The sequence below is a fragment of the Calliphora vicina genome, chromosome 2, assembly GCF_958450345.1.
Source record: "Calliphora vicina chromosome 2, idCalVici1.1, whole genome shotgun sequence".
Taxonomy (NCBI): domain Eukaryota; kingdom Metazoa; phylum Arthropoda; class Insecta; order Diptera; family Calliphoridae; genus Calliphora; species Calliphora vicina.
This window is the reverse complement of record NC_088781.1, coordinates 54,700,403-54,706,892: the sequence shown is the minus strand read 5'-3', so window position 1 is coordinate 54,706,892 and position 6,490 is coordinate 54,700,403. Positions and strand designations below refer to the sequence as shown.

Here is a 6,490-nt window from a genome sequence, read left to right as displayed (position 1 = left end):
TTCAATAAATATTTGTTTCCATTTTTTTAAATTTTAGTTTTAGTTATTTTTAGTTTTACTTTTATTCATTATTTAATTTTAAAATTATTGTATTAATCGTATATGGCCCAATGGGCTCGATTATTTAAATAAAGAATGAAATGGAATTATTTTGTGTTGTTTTGTAACAAAAAGTTATACATATTGCTAATTTAATGACTTTCGGGAGAAAAAATAACAAGAAACCCTATTTCTATAATTTGAAAAATACAAGCCTGCAGTGTTTATCGATAATACTCCAACAAGAATATTATGTTATCGATAGTATTTACTTTGGCCAGTAATCAACAAATTACCTTAACAAATTTTTTCATTTCTCCTTCACACAATAATTTTCATTTTCATCGCTTAAATTTCTTGAGTTTTTGTGCTGCTGCTAGAAAATTTGTGAAAAATATTATACAAAAAAAAAAGAAAATAGGAAAAAATTTAAAAAATACATAAAATTATTAAAGAAAATAACAACAGCATAAATCAAACCAAAAAATAAAATCATAAGAAAAATTTATAAAGCAAAGCTTAAAAATTTTAAATCAATTTTTAATTTTTCTTATACATAACACAAATTGTGCAAATAATAAGCAAAAAAATAAAAATAACTGGAAAGAAAAAATAATAAAGCAACTTGAACAGCAAAAAAATCGTAGTGATGGCGAAAAAATTGGTAAGTAGTTTAATGCAAAAAATGTGTAAAATAAAAATAAAGTAACAGAACGAAAAATTCCAAGATATAAACATTTTTAGACTTTTACGTTAAGTATAAGTATATATTTTTTAAGTTAAGATACTTTAAAAACTTAAGAAGTTGCCAAGGATACAAAGGTTTCCATAAGGTTTCTTTATAAATTTATTGTATGTGTTTGCAAACGAGGCACTTGGAAAAAAACAAGAACAAGACATGTACATATAATTTTTTTTTATTATAATTAAGAAAATATGAAAAAGAAATCACAGTAATACCACCAACCAACCATTGCAATGGTTATACTACAAAGTTAATGGAGTAAGAGGAGAAGAAGGAGGCAGATTTTTATTCTTGTGTAAATTTGTGCTGTCTGAGAAGTGTCTGTATGTAGGTACATATATTTTTTTTCAGCTTCATTCTTTTTTATTGGTTCATGATGTTTTGCACTCTGCTTTTATCAGTTTTATATACATATATGTATGTATATAATTTGTTGTTGTTGATTATTATTATGCCGATGTGTTTGCTGACGGGGTCTGTCTGCAAAAAAAAACTACAAAAAATTTGCAAATATTTCTACAATGTTCCAAATAACAATTAACTTAACTCTTACATATGTCAAATTCATATGGGTGGCTCTGGTTAATACCTATTTAAAGTGTTATTTTTAGTTTATACCTAACAATCTCACAATTATAAGTAAATTGAAATTAAATTTTACATTTTCATGAGTTTGCTACTTAAAAATTCATATCAAGTAGAATTTTTAATATTTTTAAATTCTGAAATCGTGACACATTTCACTCTTTTGGTTTTACAAACTAGTTTCGAGCATTGTAGAATAAGCAAGGTACAATTATTAGATAGTATGTTCTCAATTATACATTCCCTATAACGTCAAACAAAAGAAAATTAAAAAATATAAAAAGGAAATGCCAAAAAAAAATAATTGAATTAAAATTTTTATTACAAAAATTTACTAACAATTGAAGAAAAACTATATTTTTTTAATAAGTGTTTATAATTTCAGTTAAAACGTAACAAATTTAAAAAATATCGCGGTAACAAATTAAAAAAAGTGAAGTGATTAAATACATAGTTTGACGTTTTAGGGGTGAACATTGGAAACTCTCTCTAATAATTGTACCTGGTAACTGATTGTACCATGGTTTCGAGTAAAATTATATTTTAATCTTGTTTGTTTAACAAAACCTATTCATAATTATAGAAATTTATAATTTATTTACTTATTTGCATACCTATTAGTTTTACTATTTTCCAATATTTTGTTTATGTTTTGAATTAAAAATTTCCACAAATAGTAAAAACTAGCAAAAAAGAAGAGTATGATGGTACTAAGTGCATCAAATAGTATTCGGACGGGGAAGTTCTGGGGCCGAATTTCCTCATTCGATATCGAGTAAATTCGATCGTAATTTTCTTATTTGAGATTACGGCATTCGATATATTTAGTACATTTTTTTTTTTTTTGTTATAATTACGATATCGAAATTATTTTTCGATACGATAGTTCATTCGATCACGAATGCGGTAATTCGGCCCTTGGAGTATAAGGCTCCACTTCATTCTAAGTACTTTTTAACAGGTACTGCAACATGTGTCCGAGCGTTGTCATGATGGAATATTACGGTTTTATGTCTGGCCTCTTTCATATTCTGGGCGTTTTTCGGCCAATGCTCGCTTCAATCATAGCAGTTGCGTTCCGTACAGATTGCCTGTGATAGTCTGGTCAGCTCCCGCCAAATACTGAGAATTACCTTACGCTTCGGGTTATCGTAATGAATCGATTCGGCTGGTTGGCCGGGCTTCACATAAGATCTCTTACGCTTCGGGTTATCGAAATGGATCCATTTCATCGCAAGTAATGATTCGGTGGAAAAAATTATTTTCTTTTTTAGAGTTCAATCATTATTACGGACATGTAAAATCGCCTTACAAGGTCTCTCTGCTTCAATTATTACGCACCCATAATTTTGAGTCCGTATTGATCTAAAATTTCCCATGGATTTTCTATGGAGTACACCTATAGGGTGTGCTCAGGGTTTTTGTCGAGCTGGAATGTCCTAACAAGGGCCATATTTTCCTCAGCATATGGATACATAATTTCGTTTCAAATGGATGTGTACCAAATCCATTCATACTATCTTTTATGAAATTTATTGGACACATACATACCTCGTTGAAAAAGAGGCTACACACCATAATAATGCCACCGCCCAACTTTACTGTCTTATTTGTGTACTTGGTCTCTTTCCTTTCGGCCATCTTACGAATGTAAGATTGGATTTGACGTGCGTCTAACAGTTCGATAACTAATTTCCAATTTTAAATTATTGTTAACCTACCGGGGATGTAATTTTTGGGAATTTATTATTGGGCGATTATGGATGGCAATGGCAATTTCATTTGCGTTGTCAGAGGGCAACCAGTAATTAGTGGCAACAGAAAATGATAGCTGTAAGTTGCCATCTGTAATAGCATTTTGAAATTGACAACGTAACTTCAGTTCGATTTCCATCCATAATAGAACCATTAAATTCTCTTACTATGTCTTGGAGTAGTACGTGTGTAAAATATTCCATCTTTTAATTATTTATTGACCTATCATAATCCTAACTAAAACTATATTTAATATGTAGTTATATTCACGCAAAATATAAACACAAAACATGAACTTAATATAAATAAACAAATTTTCATTCATTAAAAACAAAAAGTTCATTGAACTCTAGTATACCATGTTCAATCTATTATCAATAGTAAATGTTTTTATTAATATTTTATTTATTTTGAAAATATAAAAATATACTACAAAATTATTTAGTATTCCTCAAAACTTGTGTAATAATTTTTAAATATTATTTTAATTAATATAGGCAAAACAATAGTAAAACACCATTTATTGTAAAAATTTTTAAATATTGCAATAAAACAAAGATAATTCTGTTTTGAAATAAATGATAAAATAACCATGTCTTGCATTCTATTCCCCCAACATTGCAAGGTCTAGGTACCCAGAACTGTTTTACTTTATTGTTTTTCCATCTTACAGCTAGGATTGATCATGTGGCAATTGAGAGCCTTTAACGCCGCCTGATTATCAACACAAGACCACCAGAAAGTGTCCATCTACACTATGTAAATATCAGAGCTGGTGCCTTTTTCTATATTTGATCCCTTAGTAAATACTAGGTATGTCATTCGAATAAAATTTATTTGAATAATCGGGGAACAAATATATTTTTTATTCGAATGAATACATTTTTTGAATTTCAATAATTGTCGGATAAATTTATTTTCAATTTAAAATTAAAAAAAATTTATTATTTAAATTAAAAAAATGACAAATCTATTTCAATTCCAAGTTGGACATTGGAAAATTAATGTATTTCTACCCTTCCTTGACATATTCTGGTAAATGGCCAACTTTATCAAGGCGAATGTCACGCGGCGGCATCGGAGCAGACATTGGGCGATGACGTTTCTCAACAATTTCAACTTCGAGACCTTTCGTTGTGACTTTATGTGGATATGACTACGGCCGAGTGACAAATTTAAAAGGTCAACACCTCCCATGTATTTGTTATGTTCCTGAAGTATGTTTGGATATGGAATGCATTCCATTACCTTTTTATTTTTATTATATCGCTCAATGGTTGGTGCATTCTCAGGCGTTTGACTATCGGCCAAAATATATGGCTTCATTCCAACCATTGTTTATGCCATATTTACAATCTTATTGTCATTCCATGAAACTGTTGTGACGTCGATTTCATGAAACATTCCCACGCATTCTTCGCAATCACCTCTATTGGGAATTTCTGTGGCCGGAATAAATTTCAAACGAATAGCAAAATCCAGAATCATCGCACATAAGAAACAATTTGTCAACCCATGGGTTCAGTGTATTGTTTCATATAGTGTTTAATCTTTGTCTCACAATTTTTTTCATCAACACACAATCTTGCTCGTTTTGCTACATTGTGAAAGTAACCGTTCAATGCCGCAATTATCGTACGTATTTTGTACAGACGATCGTAGCCTGGATCGTATAGCTGCATCAATATCGAAATCTGGGTCATAATCACTGTCGTCAGAAGAAAAATCATAATCATCTTCACATTCCGACCACGCAACAGAATTAACAAACTCGCAAAGCTCTTCTGTTCTAAAATCACGAATTTTAATCGACATTTCTAATCGATAAAAATTCGTAAGGGACCAACCTAAAATTTTAAAAAATCCACTAAAATAAAATAAAAATTATTATTTTAAACACTCACAATAGCTTCTAGGCACTATAAAGATCTCGGAAATATTTTTTAAAATTAAATTTTACGTATTTAACACCAAATTATTTTTCTGAAAGTACGCAATTTCGCAAAAGTTGTTTTTTTCGAGGTTCCGACACCTTACTGAACATGAGTCAAATAAAGTCTGTTTCAAGTGGCAATCGGCGCAAACTGTGGCGCTCGTATCAAGAAATATCCTTAAAGTCTCAGTGGGAAGTTTAGACAAAAATCGTTGAACAAAATTTTAATTTTTTTGGTTGGGTCCTGGCGGTACCAGTGGGATATTAAGGGTTAAGAAACTTGCAGGCACCATACTGCTGAAACTACATGTCTGTATTACTACTGACTTCCAATTGAGGCACGAAAAAGTTAGTAACCATGTCTCTATACCGCTCACCATTGTTATTTGTAAAGACATATGGACCAATGAATCCACTGGCCCATAAAGCATATCAAACAATGAGTTTATCTGGATGTAATGGTGTTTCGACAATGGCTTGAGGATAATCATCGCTCCAAATGCGACAATTTCCAAATCACTCCATACTGAACAAATTTTTAAAATTAAATTCTGGGGCGTTGTTTCCTTCGGCCCATTTACAAAATGTAAAGGTAGGGTCACACATGACAAATATTTGACGAAAAAGACGGAAATAAAATATATTTGAATTCTTTTATTTCAAAAACTTATTTTACTTAGGATGATTCAAAACAATAAATTTAGTTTTATTTCATTTGATGCTGTTTGATCTTACAAATCACTTGTAAGAGTAAACACGTCAAACAAAATTTGTGCAAAAAAGGGGTTACGCTTTTTTGAGTAAATATTTGACATGTATCCCCTACCTTAAGGCTTGAACGATGATCGAGAGACTTCAATTTATGTACGATTTGAAGCACGCAAACCAATATCCTTATTCAAAATCTTCCATAAAGTGGATGGACACAAGTTTAATTGTGGGGCATAATACCGATTCACACATTTGGATCATCATCAACACTACGCGGCACATCATCAATCGCTTGTTCTGTGCGCATGTAAGGCATCTTTTGAAATGCAAATTATCGTTAAGAGTAGACATATTGCTAAAACGATCCTTTGTTTATTGACCTAATATCTCCGATGGACGATTATGAGCGCCATAAAATGCATGTGATCCCCGATGTGTTTGTCAAATTGAAAGAGAATTTTCAAAATAAATTTGAACAATCTGAAAACGTTGCTATGGGTATGGGTCGTAAGTCTATTAATGACAAATTACCAGAAGAAAACAAGTGAGAACTATCACAGAAAACAGTGCTGTCAATTTATTCATATACCCGAGGTACCCCTGGTGATTAAAATACAAATTGAAAATTTAAACTCAACGAAACCTGCTCTATAGCGATGGGAAATTCTATGTGAGCTGATGCTATATAAAATTAAAAAAATAATTTTGTAAACCGCAATAAC

At 30.8% G+C, this 6,490-nt stretch overlaps 1 protein-coding gene across 2 annotated transcripts in view; it reads left to right on the top strand.

The window, feature by feature from the left end:
• Positions 1 to 373: 373 nt before the first annotated feature.
• Positions 374 to 6,490, top strand: part of LOC135952133 (uncharacterized) — a 44,858-nt gene continuing 38,741 nt past the window's right edge. The window contains exon 1 of one of the 2 annotated variants that reach the window (XM_065501937.1): positions 374 to 703. The gene's annotated coding sequence lies outside the window, so the exon portion shown is untranslated. The remainder of the gene's footprint in view (positions 704 to 6,490) is intronic. The other variant, XM_065501936.1, reaches the window with a different exon arrangement.